This window comes from Pelophylax lessonae (genome assembly GCF_965119305.1).
Source record: "Pelophylax lessonae genome assembly, chromosome: 3".
NCBI classification, from domain to species: Eukaryota; Metazoa; Chordata; class Amphibia; order Anura; family Ranidae; genus Pelophylax; species Pelophylax lessonae.
The window spans coordinates 144,248,983-144,264,504 of record NC_138770.1 but is presented as its reverse complement, the minus strand read 5'-3'; positions in this window follow the sequence as shown (position 1 = coordinate 144,264,504).

Here is a 15,522-nt window from a genome sequence, read left to right as displayed (position 1 = left end):
CTCGGGCCCACTATACCCCTCCCGAACTCTTTGCCTATGTAGATTCTATTCCTTTTCGAACTCTTAGCGTTGACCAGAGTACTAGTCTTGATGCTCCCTTCACTTTGGAGGAGGTGGAGGTGGCCCTTAAGACCTTTCCGAAGCATAAAACTCCGGGCCCTGATGGCTTCCCAGTGGAATGGTGTTTACATCACGGGGAGCTGTTACTGCCACGGCTTTTGGTGCTCTTTAAAATGATATTTGATGGGGGCTCCCTCCCCCCTTCGCTGCGGGAGGCCCTTACAGTCTTAATCCCTAAACCCAACAAGGACCCACTGTATTGTGACTCCTACAGGCCCATATCGCTTATTAATTTCGAGCTTAAAATCCTTACCCATATTCTTGCGTTACGGCTTAATAAGGTGATTAGTTCTATAGTGGGGATAGAGCAGACCGGTTTTACTCTAGGGCGCTCGGCATATACGAATATTCGTCGGTTGTTTACTAATCTTCAGGCTCCGAATCCTTCTCATTTGCCTAGGGTGGTTCTCTCACTCGACACACAGAAGGCTTTTGACTCTGTGGAGTGGCCGCATCTGTTCTACCTACTGGAGAGCTTTGGCTTTGGGAAGAATTTCCTTACCTGGCTTAGGATCCTATATGCACAACCACTGGCCCATATTCGGGTGAATGGGGTGGTGTCTAGTCCCTTGCACATACATAGGGGTACGCGGCAGGGCTGTCCTTTATCCCTCTTACTTTTTGCGCTTGCCATAGAACCTTTGGCCCAGCTGTTAAGAACCTCCACAGATGTCCGAGGTATGTGTGTGGGGTCCCTGGAGGAGAGAGTCTATCTTTATGCCGATGACATGTTGTTATACTTAACTGATCCTCAAACTTCGCTTATGAAGGTTCTTCAACTTATCCAACATTTTGTTTTTTTTCTCCGGTTTTCAGGTCAACTGGTCTAAATCCAGCCTGTTTCCAGTAGATATGGACACTCCTCTCTCTCTCCCGGAGGGCTGCCCCTTAAAATTTACATTTTCCTTCCGATACCTGGGAGTTCAGGTCCAGCAGCCCATATCCTTATATATTTAACCAATAATCTTCTTCCCTGCCTGAATATTTTTAGGTCTAAGTTGGAACACTGGAAGCATCTGCCACTAACTCTGACCGGTAGGGTTAATTTGTTTAAAATGGTTATGTTACCCAAATTTTTGTACATCTTGGCCAATTCCCCGATGCTTGTACCAAATAAGTTTTTTAAGGAACTCGACTCCCTTATTTCAGGTTTCTTATGGTACCCGAAAGCGCCTAGACTTTCCATTGCTACGTTACAGCAACCGGTGGAATTGGGGGGTCTTGCCCTCCCGAACCTGCCTTTATATTACTATGCAGCGCAATTGGTGCACATTCATGGTTGGCTCTTGCCTCAGAGGGGCAGCGCGGCTACGGCTGTCGAAGCTGCGGTGGTTTCCCTTATATGAGACACTCGCTAATCTTATTTACAGGCGCAGCGTTGTGGCCTCTGAGGGTACACCACTTTTGACGTCTTCTTTGAAGATCTATATCAGATGTGAGACACTGTTGGCGGCATCTCCGGGCCTCTTTTCTCCGAATCAGCCCTTGTGGTGTAATCCTAGTTTGCCTCCCTTCGCGTCCCAAGATGCGGCGCAGTGGGCAGAGCGGGGCCTGAAGTATGCTCACCGACTATTTGAAGAGGGGATTTTTAAGACATTCTCCCAGTTCCGGATGGACTTTCGGATACCCGGCTCTTGGCATTACCGTTATCTCCAGTTGCGACATGTGGCCTTAGCTCAATTTGGGCCTGGCACTGTCTCACTCTGCAACTCTCCTATGGAAAAGGAGTTGTTGCGGGATGAGCACACTAAATTAACTAGCTCCTACTATGGTGTTCTCATTGGTAGCGTGCCGTCTCGACTGGTCTCAGGTTACGCACTTCCTCTCGGCATCCCTGGGCCTCCCTAACGTCTGCAGCCCTAAGTGGTGCATACTGGGGATTCTCGGTGATGTTGATCTCCGCTCTCACCAAAAACAGTTTCTTAGACTTTTGTTGTTTTACGCCAGGAAAACTGTGGTGATGCAGTGGGTACGTACGGACAGGATTCCGCTTGACCTCTGGAAGAATCTGATTAACTAGGTCCTACCTCTATATAAAATTACTTATGAAGCCAGGGGCTGTCAAAAAAAAATTCTGAAGATTTGGGGTGCATGGGTTTACCTGGCTGACACGTGTGGCTCTACGCTGGTCTAATTGTGGGGGATGTGTGGGCGCGGTGGGGTCCGGTCTGCGACTACACTCCGCTTAGGAGAAGGGATACAACTCTGACCACCATTAGCTCTTACTGCTGAGTTTTTTGTCTTCTGTTGAATAAGCAAACTGTGTTGTAGCACTGCTATTTTCATTCATTTAAGCATGTTCATGGATCTGTGTTGTCACATCTATTCTTGTTTTACTTTACCTTTATTGGATCTGTGAGAAATTCTGCAGATACTGTGTACAGTATTTTTCTGTAATGTAACTATATTGGTGTTTTATCTTGTTGTTTAATTGATAAAATTAATAAAAAATAAGTTTTAAAAAAAAAAATTTGTTATTATTTCATACACCCGACTCTCCGAATAACGAAAAGTTTGTATTTGGACCGAAACAAATTGCACATGTATCCATAGAAATCAAAAGCACACGATCGCTCCTTCTTATGACATTTTATTTTGCACTGAAGCAGTTACACATCTTGGAAATGCTAACGCATTTCGGTCTAAGCCTTCCTCATAGCCTACAAAAAATGTAATAAAAATTTATATAGAGGCACATAACCTGTCAGGAACGCACTAGGCATTCCTCTATGGCACTTCAGAGGCGCACTGGAGTGCACATGCGCGAACACCTGCCTGGCCGTTTAGTGGCGAACGTGTGTTCGCCAGTGCGCATGCGTGTGCGCCACGGCCCATGCCCGCAGCCACGCACCAATGTGCGCATGCACACACAATAGCTATTGCAGTTGGCACCCAAATGGCCTATTTAAGGGTAGCAGACACACTCATGCTTTGCTGTCTTGTCTGCAGCTTCTCCTGTACATCCTGATCCTGAAACCTGCTGTATCCTGCTGTACCTGCTGTAAACCTACTTGTTTGCTGCCCGCCCTGACCTTGGCTTGTCCTGTGACCATCCTCCTGCCTTATGCTTGTCTGTTTATCCGCCATCGGATCTGGACTGGTGGGGTGACCCTGGGGACTGCGACCTGGTGCTATACACGCAGCGAAGTTCATCCTTACCATCTGAGGCTCTGGTGAAAACCTGTTGGCACTTAGATTCCGCACCTCAGGCTAGCTTGCGTCTTCCACCAAGGTGACATGTCTGTGTCCCTTCCTCTGGATCCTGTGAGGCCACCCTCTGCACATCAGGCTTGCCACCAGCTCCATGACACAACTCCTGGTGACCAGGGGGCGGTACTATCTTAATTAAAATCAATTGGAAACACCAGGGGAGGAAGAGAAGCCATAGAAACCAGAAAAACCAGAGAAAAAGGGAAATATACACACTGTGTAAGCTAGACAAAATTAACCACATATATGCTGAGAGACTAAACTAAACTGATCACTGCAAAAACAGGTTAATGTCCATTCTGCTATTCATTCCGCTTGGAATTCTCATATTAAGCTTCTGTATGCACCACACTTCACACTGGAGTAAAATGCGGTGTGTAGCTCCCCCTTCGATAGGTCTTTTAACCTGTTCCAAATCAAAGACAGAAAAAGCATCAAGGTTTCCTCCATGCACCATTCTAAAATGTTTCAATACATTTGAGATGTTTTTTGCATTAATATTGAGTTTGTCATTATAATGTTCTGATATTCTCACACGTAAATTACAAATGGTACACCCCACATACTGTATTCTACAACTAATGCATTCTATTATATAAACAACCATCTTGGAATTGCAGTTTGTATAATTTTTAAGTGGATGGGATTTCCCTGTGGAAAAGGAGGTAACTTTTTTTTGTGTCTTTTGCATTGCTTACATGTGGCAAAACCACATGGATAGGATCACACAGCTCCCAACCATGAATTGGAGGAATGAGGGCTGTGGGAACGAAAAAGATAGGGAGAAAGCATAGTATCAAAAGTTGGAGCATCCTTGTACATCCTTTTTGTAAAATGTCATAAAGTTTCTTATCAGCATACAGGATAGGAAGGCAATTTCTAACAATCTTTACCATTTGATCATATTGTCGAGAATAAGTAGTTACAAGGTGCACTCCTCCCCCTCTGTAACAGGATCATTTATTTGTTCTAGAGGCAGAAGGATTACTGAATAGAGTATCACGCAGGGATAGGCACGGACCAAGGCTGTGGCGGACATTTTTCAAAGTACAGACCTTAGTGAAGGACACCAAGGTACATTTCAAATTAAAACCATCAAAAAACATTCTGTCTACTCTCTCCCCTTTAGCGCAGGCCAGGGCAGGTCCCCCCTATAGATCGACTTTAGCACAGGCAAGTGCAGGTCCCTCATAGATCCCCCTTTAGCGCAGGCAAGGGCAGGTCCCTCATAGATCCCCCTTTAGCACAGGCAAGGGCAGGTCCCTCATAGATCCCCTTTAGCACAGGCAAAGGCAGGTCCCTCATAGATCCCCTTTAGCGCAGGCAAGGGCAGGTCCCTCATAGATCCCCTTTAGCACAGGCAAAGGCAGGTCCCTCATAGATCCCCCTTTAGCGCAGGCAATGGCAGGCCCCCCGCCATAGATCCTCCTTTAGTGCAGGCAAGGGCAGGCCCCTCGTATATCCCCCTTTAGTGCAGGAAAGGGCAGGTCCCCCGTAGATCCCACTTTAGAGCAGGCAAGGGCAGGTCCCCCGCCATAGATCCCCTTTAGCACAGGCAAAGGTAGGTCCCTCGTAGATCCCCCTTCAGCCCAGGCAAGGGCAGGTCCCTCATAGATCCCCTTTAGCGCAGGCAAAGCCAGGTCCCTCATAGATCCCCTTTAGCACAGGCAAAGGCAGGTCCCTCATAGATCCCCCTTTAGTGCAGGCAATGGCAGGCCCCCCGCCATAGATCCTCCTTTAGTGCAGGCAAGGGCAGGCCCCTCGTATATCCCCCTTTAGTGCAGGAAAGGGCAGGTCCCCCGTAGATCCCACTTTAGAGCAGGCAAGGGCAGGTCCCCCGCCATAGATCCCCTTTAGCACAGGCAAAGGTAGGTCCCTCGTAGATTCCCCTTCAGCCCAGGCAAGGGCAGGTCCCTCATAGATCCCCTTTAGCGCAGGCAAAGCCAGGTCCCCCATAGATCCCCCTTTAGTGCAGGCAAGGGCAGGTCCCTTGCCATAGATCCCCTTTAGAACAGGCCAGGCCAGGTTCCCCCATATACATCCCCCTTTAAAACAGACCAGGGCAGGTCCCCTATATATCCACCTTTAGCGCAGGCAGGTCCCCCATAGATCCCCTTTTAGAGCACGCAAGCCCCCCCCATATTGATCCCCCTTAGAGCAGGCCAGGGTCCCTCTCCCATTATAGATCCCCCTTAGAGCAGGCCAAGGTCCTTCTCCCATTATAGATCCCCCTTAGAGCAGGCCAGGGTCCCCCTCCCATTATAGATCCCCCTTAGAGCAGGCCAAGGTCCCACTACCATTATAGATCCCCTTAAAGCAAGGCAGGTCCTGTCCCTCCCTCCCCCATAGAATCTGATCCCCTTAGTGAGTCACTTACTTAACTTCAAGACAGTTCTTATTACTTCTCCTAGACTCCTACCTTAGGCTGCTGCTGTCTCGAGTCCTCCAGCCTCTCCAGTCCCCACAATCCAGACTCGAGTCCAGTCTCCCCAGCTTTAAGAAGAAACTCTGAATCCCAGTGTATGTTCTCGAGTGCTGGGCGACTGCGCTGGACAGTGCACAGCCACAGAGAGACTCTCAAAGTCCCTCCCACAGCCAGGGCCCAGAAAGATCACTCCGCAGTCGCGCAGGAAGCAGGTGTCTCTCGCCACCACCACTCCACTTGTGGGCGGCGCCGGCCAGAGATAGAGCCGAGCGGGACTCTGGAGCGGCCGAGCAGAGGGAGGCCAGAGGTGGCATCGGGTCGGGGATTATTTGGACTCGTGGTGAGTCTCCAAATGTCAGCGGCTGTGCGGCAGACCTGGCAAGGACAGCTCGCGGACACCTTGCTGACCCCTGGTATCACCGCTTGAAGTCAGCAGGAGTGAGTTGCCAGCACATTGTTTCCTATAGGTCTTTGTGTACACCACACCCTCCTCTACACATCCTGTCAAAGTAACATCCAGATAGTCAATACTATCAGAGTCACTGTTATATGTGAACTCCAGGTTCAAATGGTTGGCATTGAGATAATGTACAAAATGCTGTATCGCATGAACTATACCACTTCTCACTAAGATCAGATCGTCTATAAAACGACAATACCAATCGATATGTATCCTATATGGGTTGTCGTGGGAAAATAAAAAAGTTTCCTCCCATTACCCTATATAAAAAAATCGCTAGTGAGGAAGAAAATTTAGAGCCAATCGAGGCAGCCTGACACTGCAAATAAAACTTGCAGTCAAACATCAAATAGTTATATTTCAATAAGAATTCTATAGCTAAGCACAGAAGTTCACACACCTCCTGATTATACCTGCTATATTAAGTTAAATGATGTTTGACTGCTGCAAGGGCTAAGTGATGCGGTATGTGGGAGTACAAAGCTTTTACATCCACAGTGATCCGGCTATTATTTGACGAGCACCTAATTTCCTGTGTATGGGCTAGAAGGTGTCCTATGTCTCTGAGATGACCTGGCAATCGTTTAACAAGAGGTTGAAGATGCTTATTAACCCATTCACTAAGTCTTTCTAATGGAGACCTGATGCCCGCCACTATCGGACGTCCCTGTACAGGAATACGTTGCTTATGGACCTTTGGAAGATGATGGAATATGGGTACAACTGATTTATCCTTGAATAGAAAATCAATCGTCCTTCGATCCATTACTCCCAAATCTCCACCATCATCCAAAATTTGTAGCAACTTCTGCTGTATAGTCTCTGTGGGGTCAGAGCTGAGCAACCTGTATGTACTGGTATAATTTAACTGTCTAAGTGCCTCAATTCTAAAACTCTCAGCATCCAGAACTACTACTGCTTCACCTTTATCCACCTGATGGATTATTATATCCTTCCTATTTTTTAAGACCTGTAGGGCCAGATATTCTGCCTCATTTAAATTAAATTTGGTGGGGTGTGGATGTGATTTAGATGACTCCCTCAGCTTGTTGAGCTCCTTCTCTACAACAAACTGAAAGGAGTCAACTGCTTCACTTCTAGCCAAGACAGGATAAAAATATCCATCCCTAGTAGAAATAAAGCTGTTGTCAATGCCATACAACCCTTTAGTTGATTCAAACTGTAAATGCTCAAGGGTGGATATTGTAGTTGGGTTGTTAAACAAAAATGATGAACAATCACCTGATTGGATTATGTATGGGGTAGTGTCATCTTCCACTGTCTCCTGCAAAAAATGTTTCTTTACCATAGGATTTCTAATAAACCGAATAAGTGCCGGTTCACATTTATGCGATCACAGAGATTGCATGTAATTCGGAGCGCACTGCTCCTAAAATTACATGCGATGTCTGTGTGGTGCAAATTCAGCCATACAGTTTGTATGGCTGAATTTGCACCTCAATCGCACTAAACACGCACAGGACCCTTTTTTTGGTCCGCAGCAGAATCGGATCGCATGGTGGTTCACACTAGTGCTATCCGATTCTGTGTGAACTCTCAGATCGCACTGCGATATGCGATCTGATCTGGGGGTGTCGTTAACTTAGAATTGACACCCCCGCATATGGCAGTGTGAACTGCCTGTGCTGCGGATGCGATGCGGGAACACGCTGTATATTTGCAGCGTTCCCGCATCGCATAAATGTGAACCGGCACTAATATCCAAAATAGTGGACAGAACATCAAATTGATGTGTGGGAGTAAAGGACAGACCTTTGGATAACAGGGAGAGCTCACTGCAGGGGTGTTGCAAGGTGGGAAAAAGGGGCTTTAGCCCGAAGGTCAATTTGATCCCACAATGCCTCCTTCAGACATCATGGAATAAAGTGATGGATTAAAGGTCAGTTTAACACCAATTATAAAATTTTGATGGGGTGACACCTCTGGACCCCTTAACATTACACAGCCCCCACACCTCTAGACCCCATTACATTACACCCCCCACACACCTCTGGACCCCTTTACATTACACAGGCCCCCCCACACCTCTGGACCCCTTTACATTACACAGTGCCCCCCCACGCCCCTTTACAGTATATAGCTCCGCACCTCTGGACCCCTTTACATTACACAGCACCCCCCACACCTCTGGACCCTTTTTGCATTATATAGCCCCCCCACACCTCTGGACCCCTTTCCATTACACAGCCCCCCTCCAACACCCTTGGACCCCTTTACATTACACAGGTGGTCCTAGCAACCAATCACCTGCTGTTTAACTTGGAAAGTTAACTCCGACAGCTCCCGCTATCTATTCAGTGCTGGTGTGCAAACTGCATACTATAGCCCCATACTTCCCAACTTTTGAACTTCAGAATGAGGGACACTTGAGGGAGAATGTGACCTGTGGCACATGTAGTGTGGCAAAATGGGTGTTGCCAAATTCTTTAAAAAAAAACATGCTTCCTTGTACTTATTAGAAAGCTTTGATTGCTGTGCCACAAGCTGGAGTCTCAAGGAAACATACCCCAGTACAAAAATAATTTTAAAAAAAGAATAAAAAGCTTTCATTAACTTCCATTACAAATGGTTTTGCACACACTGTGGAAAAGTGCGTTACGCTTAGTGTGGAAGGATTCAAGAATGCGATTTGTACAAGTGCAAGATTCAGGGGTGCATTTCATTCAGAGTGCAAGGTTCAGGAATGCGTTGTACAGAGTGCATGCCTGAGGAGTGTGTTGTACAAAGTGCAAGGTTCAGAAATGCATTGTACAGAGTGCAAAGTTCAGTAGTGCTATGTACAGAGTGCAAGGTTCAGGAATTAGTTAAACTGCATAGACACCAACTAATTAAACATAGCACACTTATCTTAAAATCTTGATTAGCAGCATATAGGAACCGAGGGAAGAATAGCAGCATCAGATGGATAATAAATAAGTGCAGCCTATAGCAGGACATGCAGCAGTGTAACATCTATCCAACACATCCAGGGATAGGTGGGCAAGCCGAGGGCGGCCGCAATGAGAGTGATTGGAGCTGTCAAACTAAAGCTCTGATGTTGGGTATGGGCGTGCCTTTTGGAAGTCTATTTCTATTCTTGTTGGCAGATACATAAGTTTGACTCGAACATTGGCTGTTCGCTCTTTCGTCGAATGACAAACAAACGTGCTTCTTTGCCGGAAATTAGAGCGCCCGCATCCATAATGCACTGCGCCACACTATATAAAGGCTGCTCACGCAGCAGCCGCATGTAGTGGGTGTGTGCGGGTGAGATAGGAAGTGTTTGAGGCAGGGCGAGGATCGTGATTGAGGCAGGGAGAGGATCGTGATTGAGGCAGGGAGAGGAAAGTGATTTTTAGTTTATCAGACAGTGCAGTGTAGTCTAATTAACCGCTTCCGGACCGCCTGCCGCAGATTTACTGCGGCAGGGCGGCCCTCCTGGTCGAACCGACGTAGCTCTACTTCGGTCGCACGCCTGCATCTAGGGGGCGAGTGCGCGCCACCGGCGGCGCGCTCCCGCCCCCGCTCATCAGTGGGGAAGCCGATGCGTGTGTCATGCGGCTCCGATTGCTGCCTGACACTCTTGATCGTTCCCCGCAGAGAGAGAAGGACGGTCGGCTGTTGTAAACACAGCCGACCGTCCTTCTCCCTGGCATGATCACAGAGCTCATGTGATCCTGCTATATAGGATCACATATCTCTATGGTCATCTCAGAAGCCCAACCCCCATACAGTTAGAATCACTCCCCTAGGGTCACATTTAACCCCTTGATCACCTATACTGCTAACCCCTTCCCTGCCAATGGCATTATTACAGTAACCGTGCATATTTTTAGCACTGATTACTGTAGTAATGTCACTGGTACCCCCAAAAGTGTAAAAAATGTCAGTTAGGGGTCCGATCTATACGCCGCAATGTCGCAGTACCGCTAAAAATCGCAGATCGCCACCATTACGAGTAAAAAATAAACAAAACAATAAAAATGACATAAATCTTTACCGTAGTTAGTAGACACAATAACTTTTGCGCAAAAACCAATCAAAATACGCTTATTGCGTATCTATCGGTCAGTTCAGTATAGAGCATACATTGATATATCTATCTATCTCTCTCTCTCTCTACATATATATATATATATATATATATATATATATATATATATATATATATATATGACAATTGAGTATATATTAGGCCATTGAGTATCTATCGGTCAGTTCAGTATACCATATATTGATATCTATATATACAAAAGTATATATATTGTGACAGGAAGTCAGGTAAATCTGTGGATGTAGTCACAGACAGGAGATACATCTCCACCTGGTTTAGAAAGTTCACCAATTACTATAGGGTGTCGGCTGAAAAGGTAGCCAGGACGGCTTAAGGAAGTTGAAAGGCCTTCAGCTGTTCGGAATGAGGAAGTTAAGGCCTCTATAATTTGTCCAAAGGAAGTCAATTGATTGCTGCCTCCTGACGCTGTGTGAGCTGGGGAGAGGAGGACAGTCAGATGTGTGCCTCCTGACGCCGTGTGGGCATGGGAGAAGGATTGCTGCCTCCTGACGCTGTGTGGGTAGAGGAGGACAGTCAGATGTGTGCCTCCCGACGCTGTGGGAGCATGGGAGAAGACCTCCTGGAGCGATGTGCGCTGAGGAGGGTAAAAAGTGTGAAGACTTCTCAAGGTGAGAAAATGAACTGTTTGCTATGTGAAGAGACAAGCAAAGGAATGGTTGCTATGTTAAGAGACAAACAAAGGAATGTGTTCTATGTGAAGAGAAAAGCAAAGGGACATGTTCAATGTGAAGAGGAAAAGGGACATGTTCAATGGACATTTGTTGTGTGAAGAAAAAACATGGACTATTGAGTGTCTGCTGTAGGATCAGCAAAGTTTGCCCAACAGTAGGTTGGAGACAGACTCCGCAGGTAGGTTCCTGTATGTGAGAAAGTAGCCGCCCACAGTGGCAAGGATTTATTTTGTGTTTTATTTTTATTTTGATGTTTTTGAGGCTTGCACTTGTGTGAAGTAAATTGCAAGAATAAACCAAACTGTTGTTTGCAACCACTTCTCGGCTATCTCCCTGTGTAAATGCACCCCCCCCCAAGGGGTCATCCATACCCGCCACCGAGCTAATCCCCACATATGGTGGAGGTATGCATTGGGCAGAAGCAGAGATCCCTGCAAAGAAGTGCATATGTTCTATGAACTTTGTCTGGTGCATGAGATTGCACAATCTGTGTGTGCAGGAGAGAAGATCCTGAAAGAGAGAAAAACTACTTGTGTTAAAGAGACAGTGGTCTCAAAATTTTTGATGAACTTTGTCTGGTGCATGAGACTGCACAAACTGTGTGCGCAGGAAAGGAGATCCTGCAAGAAAGAGAAAAGCTACTTGCTTTAAAGAGACAGTGGTCTCAAAATTTTTTGCTGGACTGTGGAAAATTTATTGTGGAGTTATTGAAGATGGGGCGATCAAAACGCCTGAAAGAGGCAAAGATAGCTGAAATGAGAGACCGGATTCAATGGATGTAGGGGATGCTACCGCCTGAACAAGCCCCATCCATGCCTGAACAGAGTCTGCTCAAGAGAAAGGTTGTTGTCCCTAGCAACACTGGTGCAAATGAAACAGTTGTGGAGACGCAGTGTTCTCAGATGAAAAGTAAACCCAAAACGGGGGAGATGCTGAAACAGCGGAGCTTTGCAGCTCAACAAAAGGCTCAACAAGAGAGCATGGCAGGCTGGAAACAGAGATGCCAGCAGCCAATGGAGGCCATCGGTTTTAAGGAAACCGAGTATGTGTGCAGGGCTGAGCTGGATGCCTTGCAATGGAAAATGGAAGAAAAGGAACACGCCCTGGAGTTGCTTAGCATGGAGCATAGAGGCTTGCAGGCTCAGGTGTTACAGTGGGAAGAATCCACTGCTCTTCTTTTTTCCGAGTTACAAAAACGTAGAGAGACTATAATGGAGAAAGATACCATCCTCATGGAAAAGGAAATTGAAGTTAAGACTTTGCAGGAGCAAAGTATGGGTGAAATGTTGGAGTTGCGTAATCAGCTGGCAAAAAGTCTTCAGTCTTTAGAAGCTACCAAAATAGACCTGCAGGGGGCGCAGGAACAGAATGTCGCTCTGAAAATGACATTGTCTCTCAGCTACAAGGAGAAAAATGAGAGAGAGGCTAAATTACTGAGTACTGTTTATGAGCTCACCACTTTGAGCAATGTGGTAGATGAATTGCGTACGGACTGTGAAAGTTGGAAAGATGAAGCCCAACGTGTCCAGCAGCAGCTAAAGAAGAAAGAAGCCTGTGTGGCAGAATTACAGTCTCATTCCCAGAAACTAGCCAATGAGGTGAATGCTCTTATGCAGGGAAAAGGAGATTCTGAACACAAGAGAAAAAAAGTAGAGGCACAGCTGCAGGAATCGCAAGTCAAGGTGTCAGAAGGTGACCGATTGTGTGCTAAGCTGTCAGAAAGGCAAACCGACTGCAGGTTGAGTTGGACAATGTCACAAATCAGCTTTCTCAAGCAGACAGCAAATCTAGAGAAATTGCCAAAGATTTCTCTATCTTGGAATCGCAGCTGCAAGACACGCAGGAACTCTTACAGGAAGAGAGGTGTCAAAGGCTGAGTTTTAGCACAAAGCTCAAACAAATGGAAGATGAGAACAATGGCTTCCTGGAACAATTAAAAGAGGAGGAGGAAGCAAAGAAAAACCTATCAGAGCAAGTCGCAACATTGCAAGATCAGATAGCAGATATGAAAAAACGCATGGAAGAAAGCGTTGCTGCATTAGAAAATGTTGAAAATGTGAAAAAGAAGTTGGATCAGATGCTTGGTGAGGAGAAGACTGTGTCTGCAAAATATGCAGAAGAACGCGACGGCGCGTGATACAGAGAGCAAAGCCCTGTTCCTGGCTCGCCCCTTGGAGGAAGCTCTAGAGTGTAAGGTTGAACTAGAGAGAGTTAATAAACAGCTGTGTACAGAAATTGAAGATTTGGTCAGCTCCAAGGATGATGTTGGGAAAAGCGTTCAGGAGCTAGAAGAGTCTAAGCGAGCCTTAGAACAGCAAGTAGAAGAGATGAAGATTCCGTTGCAGGAACTTGAAGAGGAATTCAGGGACTTTAATTATCCGGATATAGACTGGGCAGAAGGAACCGCGCACTCAGCCAAGGCTAGGCAGTTCCTAAATATTTTGCAGGACAATTTCATGGGTCAGATGGTGAATGCACCGACAAGAAACAATGCGGTACTTGACCTACTGATTACCAACAATGCAGACCTGCTCACGGATATAGAAATACGGGAAAACTTAGGGAGCAGTGACCATAGGTCAATTGGTTTCAGTATTAATTACAATAATAGGAAACACAAGGGTAATATTAAGACGCTGAATTTCAAAAGAGCCAATTTCCCTAAACTGCGCTCGCTGCTAGAAAATATCAAATGGGATAGAACCCTGGGAACAAAGAACACGGAGGAAAAATGGGAGTGCTTCAAGAGCATACTTAACAAGGGGGTGGGCCAGTGCATTCCACTGGGAAATAAATTTAAAAGAACAAAACTAAACCCTGGGTGGCTAAACTCCAACATAAAAATGTATATTAGAGCTAAAGAAAAGGCCTTCAAAAAATACAAGACTGAGGGGTCAGTGGAAGCATTTAAGCATTATAAAGAGTGTAATAAGAAATGTAAAGATGAAATCAGGGCGGCTAAAATAGAACACGAGAGACATATAGCAGAGGAGAGTAAAAAGAACCCCAAGAAGTTCTTTAAGTATATAAACAGTAAGAAAGCGAGGCCAGAACACATTGGCCCCATAAAAGATGATAAAGGAAAAATGGCCACTGAGGACAGAGAAAAGGCGGAAGTGTTAAATAATTTCTTTTCTTCAGTCTTCACAAAGGAATCGGGGGTCTACACGAACCCAGCTTGTAAGGCCGAACTAAATAATACACCTCAGGAAGTGCCGCCATGGCTAACAGAAGATAGACTTAGAGCTAAACTAGAGAAGCTTAACATAAATAAATCCCCGGGACCGGATGGCTTGCACCGAGGGTTCTTAAAGAGCTCAGCCAGGTGATTGCCAGACCATTATTCTTGATCTTTAAGGATAGTTTACAGACGGGTATGGTGCCAGCTGATTGGAAAAAAGCCAACGTGGTACCAATATTTAAAAAGGGGCCGAGATATATTCCGGGTAACTATAGGCCGATCAGCCTAACATCTGTAGTCTGCAAAATATTGGAGGGGATGTTAAGGGACCACATACAAGACTTTAGTAATGAAAACGGTATTATAAGTATTAATCAGCACGGATTCATAAAAAATCGTTCGTGCCAAACCAATCTATTAACCTTCTATGATGAAGTGAGCTGCCACCTAGATAAAGGTAAGCCTGTGGATGTGGTGTATCTGGACTTTGCAAAGGCCTTCGACACCGTTCCCCACAAACGATTACTGTACAAACTAAGGAAGATAGGTATGGACCATAAGGTGAGTACCTGGATAGAGAACTGGCTCCAGGGGAGAGTACAGAGGGTGGTGATTAATGGGGAGTACTCGGATTGGGCGGGTGTGGAAAGTGGGGTCCCCCAGGGTTCTGTCCTGGGACCAATCCTGTTTAATTTATTCATAAATGATCTAGAGGAGGGGATATCTAGTACAATCTCAGTATTTGCGGATGATACTAAATTAGGCATGCCAATATCTTCTATGCAGGATGTGGAAACCTTGCAAGCGGACCTGAACAAAATAACGGAGTGGGCAACTACATGGCAGATGAGATTTAATGTTGAAAAATGTAAAGTAATGCACTTGGGGGCCAGAAACCAGAAAGCAAGCTACTCGCTAGGGGGGGAACCTCTGGGTGAGTCTAGGATGGAAAAGGACTTAGGGGTACTGGTAGACAACAGGCTTGGCAGTGGCATGCAATGCCAGGCCGCAGCAAGCAAAGCCAACAGAATACTGGGATGTATAAAAAAGGGGATTCACTCCAGAAATAAAGAGATTATTCTCCCGCTCTACAAGACTCTGGTCCGGCCACATCTGGAGTATGCTGTCCAGTTCTGGGCACCGGTCCTCAGAAAGGATGTGCTGGAACTGGAGAAAGTCCAGAGAAGGGCAACAAAAATAATTAGGGGGATGGAGGACATCAGCTATGAGGAAAGACTACAAGCCCTGAACTTATTCTCTCTGGAGAAGAGACGATTGAGGGGGGATATGATATCAATGTACAAATACTGTACTGGCGACCCGAGCATAAGGAACAAACTATTCAGAGAAAGGAGATACAATAAGACACGTGGCCACTCA